This window comes from Castor canadensis, chromosome 5 (assembly GCF_047511655.1).
Source record: "Castor canadensis chromosome 5, mCasCan1.hap1v2, whole genome shotgun sequence".
Classification (NCBI taxonomy): Eukaryota; Metazoa; Chordata; class Mammalia; order Rodentia; family Castoridae; genus Castor; species Castor canadensis.
The window spans coordinates 175,028,644-175,048,284 of NC_133390.1; positions in this window are offsets into that span (position 1 = coordinate 175,028,644).

Sequence of the window (19,641 nt, forward strand, 5' to 3'; positions counted from 1 at the left end):
TGTAAATTCAAACTGGACTTGTTTCTAGATTATTTAAATGAGCATTCAATTTATAGATTACAAGGTCAGGCCATCCATGAGGGAGGAGACCTCATGGCCTAATCACCTCTTAAAGACACCTTTCTTAACATTGTCAGTGCCTGAAGTTTTGAGGGGGACATGTTCAAACTGTAGGACCATGTCCTGACTAAATCTAATGTATGTAAGCCACTGGTTCATTTCTTATCTCTCATAACAATGTGTGTGCATTCTTTACAAGGCTTCACCTATATAAGCTATAACCATAATTTTTAGACTAGATAGTTGTTCTATTGTATAAAAAAGATAAATTTATTTATTTATTACATTCAGCAAATGTGTATTAAGCATGTACCATATCCCAGACCCTGTTCTAGGCTGTATAGACACAGCAATGAAGACAAAAGCTGGCGGCCTTTGTAGATGATAGAGGGAGACTGACATTAAATAAAACAGAGAAGGAAAGTATCTGGCATGTTCTAGGATAGGACAATTAGTGAAGAGAAAAAAAGATAGGAAGTGAGAATTGAAAATCTTGTGGCAAAGAGAGGTACGAATGTGACCAGGACAGAGTTCTAGGAGAAGGTCATTTCTGAGTAAAGACCTGGAGAGGAAAGGGAGGTGACAATGATGATAACTGTGCATTAGCCTAACATAGAGCATACCAGGAATGTTCTAGAACAACAAAGGGGACAGTGCTGTGTGGCTGGCTTAAGTGGTATCAAGCGAACCAGGTGAAGTATAGTAGGAGATGAGGTCATTCAAATGCCATGACCTCTTATGGACCTGAGCTTTCTTTCTGAGTATATGGGAAGTCATTGCAAGGTATGAGTGTAGAGCTGACTTACGGAACTTTACAGCATGACTGGTTCTGGCTGCCATGTTGACAACAGATGTGGAGTGGTGGAGATATGCAATGAGAAAAGAGGGAGACCAGTTCTGTAAGTTTCAGATTAGTTACTTAGCTTTCTTATGCTTCAGTTTCCTTATCTACTAATTTAGAATAACAGTACCTTTTCACAAGGACAGTGAGAATCTAATAAATTGTTATATGTAAAGTACATGGGGTAATGTCTGATACATATTACATGGTCTTATTAACTTCACTATTATTTATTATTATTATTATTATATAGTCAAGAGATGGGGCTGTTTAGACTAGACCAGCCATGAGTGGTGAGTTCTGGATCCATTTTTGAGGGTAACACTGACAGAATGGGCTGCTCCATTGCATGTGAGTGTGGAAGATAATGACATCAAGCTGTCTGCAGCAGTTAGGAGCATGTGGTCAACACTTTCCAGTGAAGAGGATGGTCTGGAAGAGCATGTTCTGGAGACAGGAGGCTGCACTAAGAACTCAGAGTTGAACTGAGTTTTGAGATATCTCATAATCATCCAAATAGAGAGGTCAGCCCTGAGAGGTACATAAGACTGTGATTCGCTTGTTTTCCTACTTAGCATTAGTTCATATAGATTTCTGCTGCATTACAACAGTCAACTTTTTATATTGAAATATTCTGTTCGATATTTAGCACAAAAATGCAATGTAATATGAGATTCACCACTTTTAAACCCAGGACACAGTGAAGAGGGCTGGCAGCACTTGCAGCTCTTACTGAAATCCCAGTAGCTTAGGGGATTTAGGATGTTATTAATGCAATAGCAGTGCTAGCAATTACCTATAGAATGCAATTATGAGCACATACTGAAGCTTCACTGGCTTGATACTTGAACTTACTTTCTATTACTGGAAACGTTCCTCAATTTCCAAACTCATTAGTATGAGAAATAGTAGCTTTTGCACACTTCCTTCTATGGGTCAAAATTTTAGAATTATAGATGTTCATTTAGTGGTGAATGAGGAAAGCCCCTTCTTCCTGCAGGCTCTCTGTTTCATCTCTCTCCCATAGCTAATAGATGTTGGAGTTTTAAAAATTACAGTATATTAACTGATAGAATATATTGAGAGTCTCCAATACTCCCTGTGCTGTTATGCATTTTAAATATACTACCATTATCAGTAAAGGAAACCTGGGCACAAAGAGTTTAGAATTTTGTCTATGGTCAAACTTGTATAAAATGGTAGAGCTGGGGTTTGAACCAAGCCACAGGACAGCAGCCCACACTTAGTTCTATGGAATAGGGCACAAAGTCCCACTCTACCTGCATGTCCTTCTCCAGTTGCATTCTTGGTGGTTGCTTTGGCTTAACTATAGTCCATGCTCTCTGTCTCTATGTCATCCTATTTCCCAATTGTCATTTTCAGAAGGGATCAAGAATGCAGTGAAAAGTCGACACAACTTAAACCAGGAAGATTTCCTCTACTTCAGGGACCTTTCAAATGGCTCAGCTGTGAGTTTTGCTGTCTGACTGAAGAGTGCTGGGTGGTTCAGGATAAACCTAACACCCAAAATGAGGTCTTGCATTAGCTCTTGCATTTCAGCTTCCTGGATGGAGATTCCTTGAATGGAGATTCAATACAGAACGTTCTTTCTATGGCCAGAAGTAAAGGAATTGCATAAAGCTCTGTAATTCCTTCTTTAAAATACGTTATTTGTTTCATTGACTTCTCTACCCATTAAATCTCACAGAAACCAAATACCTAAAGACAAGGACTGAAAACATGAAAAGTGCTGACACAGACTGAATCTACTTAACAAAAGACTAGCAACTCCTTTCCCATTGGATTAAGTTAATGGTGTATATTTTTATTTGGAAATAAGTCCTATTATTGACATTTGGAGGCAGAGCTTTGGCAGATTTTTAAATATCTCCAGGAGAGGGGAAGACTGTTTATCATGATCACGTGGCATTATGTACCAAATGATTTGGCTTAGCTCCTTTCAGAAAAAGAGAAACAAAAGATTTGTAATTCCACAGGCTGCTCAGTCTGATAAAACTCACTCTGCCAGACAGAAGCACACATTTTGTTCATCCACAGTGAAGAGAAGTTCTCTTGTCTTGAATGCCAGAATGACCATTGAGATTTGAATTAAATTATTGTTAAAAACAAATTCTGATATCCAGAGGTAAATAGTCTTAGAAACAGATATAAGAGTGACTAATGCTGTCAGATTATATGCGTTACTGTGTATGTGTATAGATGTCTAGACTATAGGCAGGTATTACTTTTGAGTACAGAATGAAAATAATTTCCATTATGTTTTAGAATGGAATTCTTTACTTTTATTGTGAAAAAGTTTCACAAATATAGACATGTATTATTATGAAAAGTTCACATTTAAAAAGAAATATGTGTGTTGACAATATCCAACCCCCAATCATTTTCTAGAACTTCTTTATTATGAGAGCCTTGGCAGGAGGAAGGAGCCCATCACATATCCAAGAACCATCAAGAATCAGGTGTTTCTTCTCCCCCTCACAGATATTTACCTGTGGGCATATGAATTAGCATCAAGAAATTGGAGCTCCCTTTCAGGAGGTTGAAATTTGAGTAATGATGCAAAACTCACAGGAACTTTGGAACTCATTTGGATCATAATCTTTCAAGGGTCACTTCCAAAATGAGTCCAGTAGCACATGTCCAGTAGCCATGGGACCAGCAGTACCATGAGAAGCTGCTGCCTCTTGGGTTTTGTTCTTTTTCAAGCTCTTCCCTTGATTTGCCCTCCCTCTGTGAGTCAATCAGTTCCCTAGCAATAAGTACCTTATATTTGAGTAACCAAGAGCTGACAGCTTTGGGAGCTTGACAGATAAAGCACTTATAGATATTTATTTTAAAATTACTTTTTGATTCTCATAGTGATCCATGCCAAATGCAGAAAAGAAGAAAACAAAACTTTAAAAATCAAATTATTTTGGTTATTACATTCTAGACTTTCTATCAACCACTTCTTAAGGTGTTAAGTTTATGTTCTCTTTCTCTAATTCTATTTTAATTGGCTTCATGTAGTTAAATTTCTCTTCCTAATCATTTATCCTTAAGAAGGTGAAATCTTTTTCTAAACTATAATCAACAACCAGGGAAATGTTTAAATTTCTCTTGGGATTACTATCTCACAGCTTTAACAACATTGCTTTTTAAATTTTTTTGAAAGAAATACTTGGAAATAAGATTTATGTAATCGTAGTCAAGCAAAAAATTGTCCAAGTGTCACTCAGTCTTTTAATGATTAAAGAAGGGAGGGAGTTTGTGGGTTACTACAAAGCATAGTGATGTACATTTCTTGACAATGTGGCTGGACTTCCAAATCAGGAGAAAATGTTTATGAGCCAGGTGTTTATCCAAGTCCAGAATTCTTTAGATATTGACTTAGTATGTTAAATATGAGTTAATATTTTCCAATTCTCTATAAGCCAGTAGACTATGTTAACAAATGATAATGTCCTATCACATTGTCCTATATCCCAAGTGTTTTATTTTTTGATGTCATACATTTTTGGTGCAATGCACAAAATCTAGCATCTTTATCTGCCCAGTATGATAATGACAATGATTAGTTCATTAATTATTTCTGTACAACAGAACATCCCAATGTTTATTGGATGAAAGATGATTTCTTTTTTTTTAAGATTCATCTCAATTTTATTTATTTATTTTTATTTTGTTTTTTTTGTTCATTTATTCACATGTGCATACATTGGAAAGATGATTTCTTATAACCCTATAGTTTGGTTGAGAAGTGCTGACAGGCTGACTAGCTTTTTATGGCTCTGCATGAATGATCCATTGAATGTAAGCTGCCTACTGGCTGATCAAAGCAGTGGATAGGATCTATATATCTCATCTCTGTTCTGTGTGGTCTCTCATTAACCACTAAGGGGGTTTGTTTGGCTAGTAGAGGCAGGGTTCCAAGAGAAAGCAAAAGCATACTAGACCTCTTGTGGATGAGGCTTACAGCTAGTGTTCTGTAATGTTTGCCAAACTATTGGAAAATCAAGTCAAAAAGCCAGGCCAGATTCAAAGGGTGAAGTAATACTTGTCATCTCTTTATGGAAGGAACATCACTGCCACATAGAAAAAAAGCATAAATTAGCAGAATACTGGAGAACTGAGGCATTTATACAATATTCTACCATAAACTATTATGCATCAGTCACTGTCTTAAATGCTTTATTCATATTTCAGTCAGTCATCACAGTGCATAGGGTCAACTTATTGTTAGTTTGTCTCTTTGATGAAAAATAGCATGAAGGCATGGTGGGGGAGAACAGGGAATGGTGTTCCAACATGTAAAAACAACCACTTACGTAGAAAGCATGAAGCCCTGGACTCCATCTCTGGCATTACACACACACACACACACACACACACACACACACACACACACAGTGTAGAGGACAGGAAGGGGGCTCCTTCCCCTCCTCATTCTTCTTCCATATTTTGCATTTCTAAATCAGAGAGACTAGAATAGAGGAGAAAAAAAAGCAAGTTTCATGATAATTAAGTTTTTCAAATGGTTAAGTGTCTATTAGCAACTTAGGCATCGCTGTGTCAAATATATTTAAATGATAGAAATTAATTAAGATCCTGCATAGTAGCTGTGCTGAGATGTTAACATTATTTGGAGTTGTCACTTTGCATTTATTTCTTGATTATAAACATTTCAGTATAATTTTGGCTAACATGACAACTGCTTGTCACATTTCATATATGTTTAAAATCATAGAATCTTCTTTGAAATAGACCTGGGTTTTAGTCAGTCTTCCATTTTATACCATTTCACCTGAGTCAAGCTCACTGTTGGCAAAGCTAAGTGATTTAGCTAGACAGCAATTCCTGGGATTTTAAATAAGATTTTTCTTATATTGAGGCAAAATCTACCATACCAAAATCTACTGACCCATTGGTCACTTTTGTCATCATCTTATCTGGTAGGACCTTCCCAAGCATTGCCTATTTCCTTCCATTGGCTTGTCTCCTTTCATACAAATTTTTGTTCTTTCATTTTTTATTATCTTTATTTGCCTTTTCTTGTGTATCATTGCTTTCCCACTAGAATATGAACTTCATGAGCTCAAGGATTTCACTACTATTACCTCTAGTAGAAGTGTGCAGAACCTGGTGGGCATTCAATGAACTTTGCTGAATACACATATGCACCTTTTCAACGCTTTCCTCCCTATTAAGAAAAATGTTATGCTACTATTCTATGTGCATGAGTCTACAAATGAGAGAACAGTGCCTTTTGTATGCTTACCAAAATTGCTGAGCAAATGAAGCTTTACAGAACTATGGAGATGCTATGAAGAAGCCCCTGTTACTGAGATAGTAGGAAAAATCTTCATTAGTTGAGTCATTATTCAAAGTTATGAATCTCCTAGTTGTACTTTAATCCTGGTTATATAATTTTAAAGAGATAAATGACATCTAAAACTTGATTAAATATAGTAAGACACAGAAAGAAGGAACAGGTTGATCAAAAGGAATCATGGACAATAATGAAATGTTAGAAATAAAGACATTCACAGAGGAAAATTCTAAATATCCATTCCAGAACATCCTTATTCTGGATGTCATAAAATCACAGTATTTTGCATTGAGCACAGCTTGCTCAAAGGGAAATGATGTGCCATCAGCCGATGCTAGTATCCTGCCTTAATTTTATTTCTCATTTGATTTCAGAAGTGCAATTCTGGTAAAGTCTGCCAGTTTCTTTGAGTTTTATTGGTATGATTCAGTATGCACGAGTCAGATCAGCTCTGGAGCAGGTGTCTTAGCTTGGAAGACTGGGTGGAATTCATCCATTTGGATATCTGAGAAGCCTTCCCTAGTAAGAGGTACTAGCCCCTCTGCCGTTGTGTACTGCTTTGATGATCTGTATTATTCAGCAAGAAATTACTTTTTACATGTCCCTAAAGTAGAACCTTGGGACATTTTCATTAAGCAGTCTGATTACATTAATTTTTCCCAAAACAAAGATCTGTAAAAACATGGTTGAAATAGCTAAACAATTGTGTTCCTTGGTCCCAGGATACCCATAAAATTGACTTCTAAAAACTGTCTCATATATTCAGAAAAGAAGTCATGAACATTTCTGCATGATTTCTCCATGCATATCTGTGTACTGTGGATAATTTCTTGAACTTTAGAGCATCATTCTTCAATTAATGAATGCAATATAATATTTATTATCTTTACCTAGCATCCTTTGAGCTTTTGTGAAATCTGATTCCCAAACCCTCTACATGCAGATTCTTACTGAAAAAAACATTTTGTTCCTTCCTTTCTTTCTTTTACTTTTTTTTCCCCTTATATTAAGTGACACAAAAGAGTTGTGATCTGCTCTGGGGAAATGAGCACGTTGCTTTCTTGATGCAATACACAAGCTTAAACTTTAATGGATTCTTCAAGAAAGATCAGTTCACAGCTAAAATTCTTTTATCCTACAATGGTGACAGGGAAAGGGAAGCCAGGGATTTTCAACAGTGAGGAATATGAAATATGGAAATTTTTTCAAAGGATGAGATGATGTACAAGTTCAAAACATATTCCATTTGCATTTAAAATATGCCCTTCTAATCTATAAAGAATATATTTTTGTATATTTTAAGTAATTATACTTACATATTGGTGCTTTTAAAAGTCACTGGCTATTTATTATTTGGAAGAATATAGAGTAGATTTAGGTGTAAAAACATGCTTGAATGTATTCAGTGTAGTGAGAAATATTAGTGATTTTTTTCTTTAGGCTTTAATTTGAATAATGGGAGCACATTTGGCTATTTTTACAGCCTGGTTATTTCATAATTATTATTTCATTTTTAATGTTCGGGTCAAGAGTTTTCTCTACCTGATTTTGGTCAATGATTACTACACAATGTTGGCATAGTCAACTTAATCCTCATTTGTACACAGGTCAATGCAAGTTGAGCCAATCAACATACCAGTCAATCAATTAATGAGTAAATCAATGTTCAATTCTATATTGAATTTTGGTCAGTCTGGTGAGAAGCTTTGAGTAAAGAACAGAAACAGGGAGTTGAAAATATGATCACAACTTCACTATGAGAAGTTTGTAATTCAGTTGTTTCTAGCAAACCCTGGGCTTTGGACTCAATAGGAACAGGAGGGAGATGACTCTACCATTCACTTGTTGGGGGTTTGACCTTGGATAGATGAGGAGACCACCTAAGGCTTTCTTTCCTTCTCTATGAAATGGAGATTACAAATATACTGATGAGATTAAATAAAATAATATTCTTTATAAACTTAGCTCCTGGTATATTTGAGAACTAGAAAAGATGAGTTATGAAGTATTTACCCACTCATCATTCCTTATAGTTATTGACCCAATAGACATACATACTTTTGTAGTATTTTAAGTTTTAGGAATACCAATTGCCTCCATGAATCAATCACAATGATGAAGGGAACTAAAAGCTTTGTTGGTAAACTAAAACTACCCTTGTTCAACTAAATGCATATTTATAGAGAATTGTTACTCTCCATCCTGTGTGCCATATACCTAGGTCATTGAGCAGTTGGAAAAAAGAATGATAAAACTAGAAGCTAACAATTACTGATTACTATTACATGGCAAATATTTGCAATGGCCCATATCAACTATTATCTTAAATAATCAAATAAAATCCACAAATCACTATGAAATGAATTTAAAATTTCGGTTTAATGGACTTGGAAATGGAGGCTCATTGGTCACAAAGATAGACTGCTACATCTGGAGCATAAACATAGTTATCTGTGACACTGATGCTGAAAAGCTTATAATTATGTAGGAGAGTCATTAAATTGTAGGCATATTGAGTGAAGTCTGGGAGAAATGTACACGGGACATCATTCCATCATCTTTTATTGAAGTTTCCTGGATAAAACACAGTGTTAGCAATCTCAAAAAAGTATCAATAGATAGCTAGGATATCATATTCCTAGCTTAATCACACCTTGCTTTCTTTCACTTACTCCTTTTGTAGGCCTAACACCATGGCCCCAGGGAAACTTCTGTGTTTTACATGACTCCTTCATCCTGTTTCCAACTGATTGATGCAAAAATGATGATTAACCCATGCCAGTGAGTTCTATTTACAAGACTTTTGGACTTAAAAGTCAAACAACTGAGATGACTAAATCTATATTCTTATTTAAGATTCTTACAATTTGCGTAAATTGGCTGGCAGAGTGGCTGAAGTAGTAGAGTGCCTGCCCAGGAAGTTTGGGGTTCTGAGTTCAAACCCCAGTACCACCAAAAAGAATTCACATAAATCCAAACTATAATACTAAAAGGAATCCATAAGTTCATGTAAGTCAAATTTCTGAAGTATTATTGGATTCAAAGAAATTCAAAAGAGATTGTATGCAACACAGTTCCTGTGTTTTGCCTCTGCCTGTGTTTTACTGTTTCCATGTGTAAGCTTCATTCTCCACCTTCGCTCAAAAGATCCCCATGACTTCACACATTTTCATCATGATGCCAAGTGATACGACAATTCCAAATCTCCTACTCATAAATTATATAATCCAGAGTAATAGAGAACCTGCAAGTGAATCCCAAATATGATCTGTGGTCAGGTGTACTTTCCCAAACCAATCACTTCCTGAGACTGTGATGGGTGAATGAGATACACTGATGAGTTTAAGCTACTTTAGATATATTCATGTTCAGACCTGGGACTAAGGATGTGCTCATTATGATGTTTTAAAATATTATATCTGGGAATGTAAAAAGGATGAAAAAGTGAAGAAAAATGAGAAGAAGATGGTAGGGAAAAATTAGGGAGAATAAATGCCAAAGAGGAAATCATATGTGTACACTAAGGTTCACTGCTTTGGCTATATAATCTAACATCCATAAGTACCAGACTTTCCATGCAATGTGAAGCAAAGTGCACAAGAAATGATAATACAGGTCTTATTTCCTTTTAGGTGGAGAAAGCAGGTCTGTAAAAGGAGGATGAATAAATGGAGAAATACACATCTGTGAGGAGGAAAGCCCATCTTGCACACTCCTGAGAGCATTCAAGTTTCCATTTTTATTTCTAGTTGAGGCTCTGATGCATTCTTGCCCTTCCAGAAGCTTGTTTATTTTAGTATCCTAATAATTTCCTACTTTCACTTCAGTTAGTTTTTGCTAGGCTTTAGTAAATTGCAAATAAAAAGGCTAAGTAATAGGAAAATGAGAGAAAACACAAAAAAGAATTCTAATTCTGCAAATCAGAGAGAAGAGCTAAAGGATGAGGAAAGACAGCTTTTCTGATGTAAACATATTCCAGCTGCACCTGCCCTCAATAGATGTCACCACCATGTACCCAATCACTCCAGCAGAAAGCTAGTAATTTCCCTTCATTCCATCATCTTCTTCATTTCTGTTGAATCCATCAGCAAGTTGTAAATCCCCACACTTCTTTCCAAATCTACAGTCACCATTTCAGCCTATAGAAACATCTCTTGTCCAGATGTCCTTCCTGCCTGCTAGATGAGCACACAGTGGTTGTTGGAATCCTTTCTAGAGATTGTCAGGGGCAGGTAGAACCACGCTACTCTTCAACTTGAATACTATCAGAGTTCTTTATTTGACTTGGAACTTGGAACTTCTTGCACAGCCTACAAAGCCCTGTATTTCGGTTTTGCTGACTCCTTGTTAAGCTTCTTCTCTTACCATCTCCTTCCTTGCTCACATACTGAGCTCTGCTTTTGATCACCTCACATTCAGGCCCCTGTTGCTGGACCTCTCTTACCCCTCTTTTCCTATGGGTGTCACCTTCTTACCCTTTTTGCTTTGTTTAATTCTACCCTAATCCTTGGCTCTCATGTGAGTTTTCTTCCCGTGTACATGTCTTCCTTCAGGGTTCTTACAATGACTTGTAATTACTTATTATTTGCTGTTGCTCACTTGTTTATAAACTGTATCCTTCACCAGACTCATCTTCATGAAGGTAGAAGCTAATCTGTGTGGAGTCATCACTGTGTACCTCGACATGTGATCTCTTTGCTTCACACATGGCTGGAATGTAGCCAGGACCTCAAAAATAATTAAGGGAATCAAACAAATGAATTAATGGAAATGGGGATTAGTTGGTTTTGCAAGACATAACTTACTCATAGCTGAGATTTGATAAACGGTTAATGAGTAAGATTGTCACATGTAGTCTAGCCAGGCATGGTGGCTTATGCTAATCAGGGGACTGAGATTTAGAGGCCTGAGGTTCAAGGACAGCCCAAGCAAAAAGTTAACAAGACCCCATCTCAGTCAATAAGCCAGGCATTGTTGCAGACATCATTAATCTCAAGAGAATGGAGGTCTGAGACTGGCCTGGGACAAAAATAAAAGTGTGAGATCCTATCTGAAAAATAATCTAAAACCAAAAGGACAGGAGCAAAGGTATGCTTAAGTGGTAGAGGATTTAACTAGCCAAGTGCAAGGTCCTGGGTTCAAACCCCAATAACCCCAAAATGTAGCCTATAAAGAGGAGTAGGGTTGTTAACACCAGCCTTAGCTACTAGGGTTTCAGTGACCACTACAGGTTATATTTGAAAAGAAACACTTAGTGGATAACTCACATGTGTTGTACCATGTATGGATCTTGACAATGTAAAGAAAGAGATTTTAACCAATATCCTACTTAATGTGAAAGATGCTTTTTTCTTCAGGTCAACATTTTGTTGGAGATTCTATTTAAAGCAACAGAAAAGAAAAAATAAATAAAGTTATGCAGACTGGAAAGATGTAACATTGTTTCTACTCACAATCTGAGCTTGTTTATAGAACATTCAAAGAATTCTTCTAATATTTACTACAACTAATACATGAGTCCAAGGAGGTTATGGGATATAAGACCCATATGCAAAAATCAATTGTATGTCTTTATAGTATCAATGAACAATCCAGAAATGAAATTAAGAAAATAAGCTCGTTATATTATTATGAGATTGAATAAAATACCAAGAAACTAGTTTAATAAAAGTAATGTCAGATTGTTACACAAAAGACACAAAACTCTGTTAAGAGACATAATACAATACAGCATATGAAGGCCCAATGTACATAGATAGGAAAAAGTTATTAGGTAGACAGAAGCACACACCTAATTATCCACAGATGCAATACAACCCCTATCAGGAACTCAAATGTTTCCATAAATGAACAAGGTTATCTGGAATTCATGTGAAAAGCTAAAATGGCATAAACAGTTCTCACACTGTTTGTGTGACATAGACATAGCCTCAGATGGGGTGGGGCATATTAACACATTTTAGAAGCATATTTGATTCAGACTCTCTGGATGATGGATTACAAAACACATGCCAGGAGGAGCACCTACCATTCCAGGGTCCTGCTGTCCCCTGCAACTGAATGCATTAACACCAGGGATGGCGTGGCATAAAAATCACCTTGGCAGAGGGAAATAAATGAAGCTAATCCAAAGCAAGGGGAGCTGAGCGGGTACGGCAGAAATCATCTCCTGCAAGTTCAGAGCTCAGAGAGCAAAGGCACTTCCAAATTAAATAAAATAAATCTTTTCAAAAGTCTGGTCTCACTGCTCTATTTATTTATTTTTTTTTATCTGAAGACTAGACAGTCTTCAAATAAAAAGAATGAGCTGGGATGTTGCTGCTTTCAGAATTCAAAAATTTTAAATAGAAAATAATTGCCATCCATTTTGGTGACCTCAAACAACACATTTGAAATCATGTTATGTGTCAGATTGCTAGCTCAACACCGATATAAATGGCAGTATAGTGGAAGTATTCTAGAGACAATGTTGTTAAAAAAACCCTAAAATTAATTATGTAAATCAAATTATTATCCTTAAATTGAATTGATCTTATTTGAGTTTGATAGCACATTCTTTCTTACACCTCACATCTTTCCTTCCTTTCATGTCCTTCATTTCCTTTTTTCTTCCCCTTTCCTTAGTAATTAACAACTGTGTAGTATAAAACATGCTGCATTGGTTTTGGTGTTTTGCTGCTATGAACAATGCTGCAGTAAATTTCTGTACATAAAAAAGCAAAGAAAAATATTCCTCTAGGCAATAGAAAGCAATGTCTCAAGAGTCTCTCAGCTGGGTGTGGTGGCATACACCTATGATCCCAATTATGTGAGAAGCAGAGGCAGGGGAATCTCAAGTTTGAGGCCACCCTGGGAAAAGTTAGTGTGATGCCATCCCAAAATCAAAATGCAAACAAACAAAAAGAGAGCTGGGGACATGGTTCAAATGATAGAGTGCTTGCCTAGCATGTGCAAGGTTCTGATTTCAATTCCCTGTACGGCGAAAAAGAATCTTTGTCCCCAGAGGCTCTTCATCTAACTAAAGAGAGGAAGATATTAAACACTGCAATACAGATACTTCATTACAATAAAAATGTATAGTTCTCTATGAGAATATCATTTGGGTTAACTAATCTACACTGGAAAAGGATGGTTGAGGAATTCATGCTGCAATTCATGTATTGAGACCTGAGGTATGAAAAGAGATTCAGGCAAGTGGGTTGCTTACAAATGTGGAAGAAAATGGAAGAAAGTTCGAGAGAGAAAATAGCACATGCATAGGTGCTGATACAGAGTGCATAATTTTCAGGGTTGGAAAGAAAGGCAGTGGTCTGGTTGGAGTTCAGAGCTTAAAAGGTGGGATGGAGCAAGATGAGGTTGGGTGTTGTCAGGAGACCACTGTGAAGGTGGGAGATTTTAAGTAGGAAAGAGAAAAGATCAGATTTGCACTTTAAAAGATCTGTCTAGGGTGGATCCAAGATAGAGACTGGGACACAGCCCTAGACTGTGTGAGCTCCATGAGTCAGAGACCTTGCTGAGACACTGGAGACACATTTTGTTGAAGTAAAGCACAAGGGAGAGCCAAAACTTAGGCACTCTGAACCTTAGCTCATGGAAGTCTTCTCCATACCACAATTTACTAAAAGAAGAGCCAGCCAGCCAAGCTCCCTCCCCATAGGCCTAAGGAGCCACCGGTCTGCTCCATTGGGCCCCACACCTCTGGGGCCCACCAGGCCCCAGCTCCAAAGGCCAGCAGGATCTCCACACCAAAGGCCCACCAGGACCCAGCTCCACAGGCCCAGCGCATCTCTGTTCCACTGGGCCCCCACTCCAGAGGCCTGCAAGGCCCCCATTCTGCAGGCCCAATGGGCCACTGTTCTGCCAGAGCCCCACCCCACAGGCCCACCAGGCTTCCACACAGCAGACCCGACAGATTGCCACTCTTCCAGGCCTTTGCCCTGCAAGCCCACCGGGCCTCTGCCAGCCTGTCACCTGCAACAGGAGGGTTCCAAACCTACCTGGGAGACACAGACAGATAGGACTGGATGCTAAAGAAGTAACACCAGAACAACTAAGACTGTAATTCTACTGTTCCTGAACCCTTTCTTTAAGGGTTTGGCTATCTTATTTGCTGTTTGATCATCCACCATATCTCCCTGTTGTTTTCTTTGCTTCTCCATTTTTTTTCTTATCTCTTTTTCTTTGTCTTTTTTCTCCTTCTTTCTTGGTTTTGTTAGCATTAATATTGTAACTCAGCTAATACTAAATGACACATAGTCCAGGGACAGAAATGGTACCTAGTGGAAATATGGGAAGACGACAAAGGGATGGAAACCATTCTCCCCCCCCAAATATATTAGTACAGGATTCAGAGGAAAATGAAGAAAATGGATACCCAGATCCAGACTCCAACAAAACAAAGATAAACTATACCAAGGAACTCAATGAAGCCCACAAGGACACCTGGAAAAAAAATCCTGTAAGTAATCAATGAGAATTTTATAGAGATGTTAATAGACATGGTCAACCAAAATGTACAGGAGGCACTCAAGAAATTCCAAGACAACAAATACAAAGAATATGAGAAAACACAAAAACAAATAAAGGAAATCATAGAGCCCTAAATAAACACCAAAGTTAAACAGAGAACACTATAAGCAGAGAGACAAATTAATTAAGGATGAAAATTAACAATGTTAAAGAGGAAGGGACACAATATGGAAAACCTCAGAAAAAAAGAGTGAAACAGAAATACAAATCACAGTGAAGGCCACTACAGCAGACTAGAACAATGCCCATTCAGGTACAGAAAGCCTCAAGGACACCAAACAGACTTGATCAAAATAGAACTACCCCATGACATATTATCATTAAAACAATAAGCCCAGAGAACAGAAAAAGAATATTGAAGGCTGTAAGAGAGAAAAAAAAAATAACATACAGAGGTAAACCCAACAAAATCACAGCAGATATCTCAACAAAACATTAAAAGCAAGAGGAGCATGGAGTGATGTCTTCCGGGCACTGAATGAAAATAACTTCAATCCTAGGATACTCTACCCAGCAAAACTATCATTCAAAATAGATGGAGCAATAAATAACAGTCTTCCATGATAAGCAGAAACTAAAACAATGTATGACGACCAAGACACCACTACAAAAGATTCTTCAAAGAATCCTACACACAGAAAATAAAAGCATACAAAACCATGAAAGGACAGGAGAAAAAAAAGGCCAGAAATTAGTAAGTAACATTGATTCAGCTGCACACAATCAAACCCTTATACCACAAAGACAACTGAGTGACAGGAATCACCAAATACTTATCAATACTAACACTGAATGTTACCAGACTTAATTCCCCCATCAAAAGACACCATTTGGCAAACTGGATTAAAAATGAAGATCCAACAATCTGCTGCCTACAGGAGACCAGCTCATCAACAGAAATAAGCACTGGCTGAGAGTGAAAGGCTGGAAGAAAATTTACCAAGCCAATGGCTCTGAAAAACAGGCAGGGGTAGCAATACTTATCTCGGACAAAGTAGACTTCAAACTTACATTGATTAGATGAGATAAAGAAGGACACTCCATGCTAATAAAAGGGGAAATGCACCAAAAGGAAATAACAATTATCAACCTATATGCACCCAAAGTCAATGCACCCAATTTCATCAAACATACTCTGAAGGACCTAAAAACATATAAACTCCAACACAGTGGTAGTGGGAGACATTAATACCCCCCTATCACCAATAGATAGGTCATCCAAACAAAAAATCAATAAAGAAATCTTAGAAATAAATCACACCATAGATCAAATGGACCTAGCTGATGTTTACAGAATATTTCATCCAATTACTGCACAATATACATTCTTCTCAGCAGCTCTTGGAACCTTCTCCAAAATTGAGCATACTTAGGGCACAAAGCCAGCTTCAGCAAACATAAGAAAATAAAAATAAGCCCATGCATTCTATCTGACTGCAATGCATTAAAACTTGAAATCAACAACAAAAACATCAGTAAAAAACATGCAAACAATTGGAAGCTGAAGAACACATTGCTCAATGTTCAATAGGTCATTGATGAAATAAAAGAGGAAATTAAAAGATTCCTGGAAGTTAATGAAAATGAAAACATGACATACAAGAACCTATGAGACAAAGTAAAGGCAGTCCTAAGAAGAAAGTTTATAGCCACGAGTGCTTATATTAAAAGGTCAGAAAGATATCAAATCAATGATCTTATACTACAGCTCAAACTCCGAGAAAAACAAGAGCAAGCAAATCCCAAAACAAGCAGAAGGAAAGAAATAATTAAAATAAGGGCTGAAATCAATGAAATAGAAACAAACAAATAAAAAAAAATACAAGGAATCAATGAAACAAAAAGCTGGTTCTTTGAAAAAATAAATAAGATTGACAGACCCCTGGCAAATCTGACTAAAATGAGGAGAGAAAAAAACCCAAATTAGTAGAATCAGGAATGCAAAAGGGGAGATAACAACAAACACCATGGAAGTCCAGGAAATCATCAGAGACTACTTTGAGAGCCTATATTCTAATAAATTTGAAAATTTTGAAGAAATGGAAGATTTCTAGATACTTACAACCATCTAAAACTGAACCAAGAGTATATTAAACACCTGAATAGACCTATAACACAAAATGAAATTGAAGCAGCAATAAAGAGTCTCCCCAAAAAGAAAAGTTCAGGGCCTGATGGATTCTCTGCTGAATTCTATCAGACATTTAAAGAAGAACTGATACCAACCCTCCTTAAAGTGTTCCATGAAATAGAAAGGGAAGGAACACTGCCTAACTCATTTTATGAAGCCAATATTACTCTCATCCCCAAGCCAGAGAAAGATACCTCCAAAAAGGAGAACTATAGGACAATTTCCTTAATGAATATCCATGCAAAAATACTCAATAAAATAATGGCAAATCAAATCCAACAACACATCAGAAAGATCATACACTGTGACCAAGTTGGCTTCATCCCAGGGGTGGTTCAACATATGCAAATCTATAAATGTAATAAACCACATTAATAGAAGCAAAGACAAAAACCACTTGATCATCTCAATAGATACAGAAAAAGCCTTTGATAAGATCCAACACCATTTCATGATAAAAGCTGTTAGAAAACTAGGAAGAGAACGAATGTACCTTCAATTGTAAAGGCTATATGTGACAAACCTACAGCCAACATCATACTTAATGATAAAAAACTTAAACCATTTCCTCTGAAAACAGGAACAAGACAAGAATGCCTACTATCTCCACTCCTACTCAACATAGTACTGGAATTTCTAGCCAGAGCAGTTAGGCAAGAAGAAGAAACAAAAGGAATACAAGTAAGTAAAAAAGCTGTCAAAATAACCCTATTTGCAGATGATATGATCATATACCTTAAAGACCCAAAAAATGCTACCCAAAAACTCTTAGACACCATAAACAGCTGTAGCAAGGTGGCAGGATACAAAATCAACTTACAAAAATCATTAGCTTTTCTATATACCAACAATGAACAAACTGAGAAGGAATATATGGAAACAATTCCATTTACAATAGCCTCAAAAATAATCAAATACCTAGGAGTAAACTAATAAAGGATGTGAATGACCTCTACAAGGAGAACTACAAACCCCTGAAGATAGAGATCAAGGAAGACTACAAAAGATGGAAAGAACTCCCGTGTTCATGGATTTGTAGAATCAACATAGTAAAAATGGCTATACTACCAAAAGCAATCTACATGTTTAATGCAATTCCCATCAAAGTCCCAATGACTTTCATCAGAGAGATTGAAAAATCTACCTTAAAGTTCATTTGGAAATACAAGAGACCACGAATAGCCAAGGCAATACTCAGCAAAAAGAGCAATGCTGGAGGTATCACAATACCTGCCTTCAAACTATATTACAAAGCAACAGAAATAAAAACAGCACGGTACTGGCACAAAAACAGATGTGAAGACTAGTGGAACAGAATAGAGGATCCAGATATGAGTCCACACAACTATATCCATCTCATTTTTGACAAAGTTGCAAAAGTAAATGATGGAGAAAAGACAGTCTCTTCAAGAAATGTTGCTTGGAAAAGTGGTTATCCATCTGCAAGAAACTGAAACTAGATCCATGTCTATCACCCTGTACTAGTATCAACTCAAAATGGATCAAGGACCTTAATATCAGATCTGAAAGTCTGAAGTTAGTTGAGGAAAGAGCAGGAAACTCTCTGGAACTAATAGGTATAGGCAAGGACTTCCTCAATAGAACCCCACCAGCTCAGCAGCTAAGAGAAAGGATGGACAAATGGGATTTCATAAATTTAAAATGCTTTTGCACAACAAAAGAAATGGTCTCTAAACTGAAAAAGACCACCCACAGAGTGGGAGAAAATATTTGCCAGCTATACATCAGACAAAGGACTGATAACCAGAATATTCAGGGAACTTAAGAAATTAAACTCTCCTAAAATCAATGAACCAATTAAGAAATGGGTAACTGAACTAAACAGAACTTTCTCAAAAGAAGAAATTCAAATAGCCAAAAAACACATGAAAAAATGTTTACCGTCTCTAGCCATAAAGGAAATGCAAATCAAAACCACACTAAGATTCCACCTCACCCCTGCTAGAATAGCCATCATCAAAAACACTACCAACAACATGTGTTGGCGAGGATGTGGGGAAAAAGGAACCCTTGTACACTACTGGTGGGAATGCAAGCTTGTACAACCACTCTGGAAAAAAATTTGGTGGCTTCTTAAAAATCTAAACATTGATCTGCCATATGATCCAGCAATCCCACTCTTGGGGGTATACCCAAAGGAATGTGACTCAGGTTACTCCAGAGGCACCTGCACACCCATGCTTATTGCGGCACTATTCACAATAGCCAAGTTATGGAAACAAACAAGGTGCCCCACTACTGACGAATGGATCAAGAAAATGTGGTATTTATACACAATGGAATTTTACTCTGCCATGAGGAAGAATGAAGTCTTATCATTTGCAAGTAAATGGATGGAACTGGAGAACATCATTCTGAGTGAGGTTAGCCAGGCTCAGAAGACCAAAAATTGTATGTTCTCCCTCATATGTGGACTTTAGATATAGGGCAAATTCAGCAATGTGGTTGGACTTGGGTCACATGACAAGGGGAGAACACATATGGGAGATGTGGGAATATATAGTAAATCCAAAATATGAACGCATTTGATGTCCCCACTCCAGAGGAACTGATACAAAAACCTTAAAGTGACAGAGGTCAACATGAGAAGGGGATTAGGAACCAGTGTAAAGATCAGGTAGAGATGAATCAACCTGGGTTGTAATACACTTGTACATGAAGGCAATGCTAGGAATCTCTCTGTATAGTTATCCTTGACTCAACTAGCAAAAACGCTTTGTCTTTCTTATT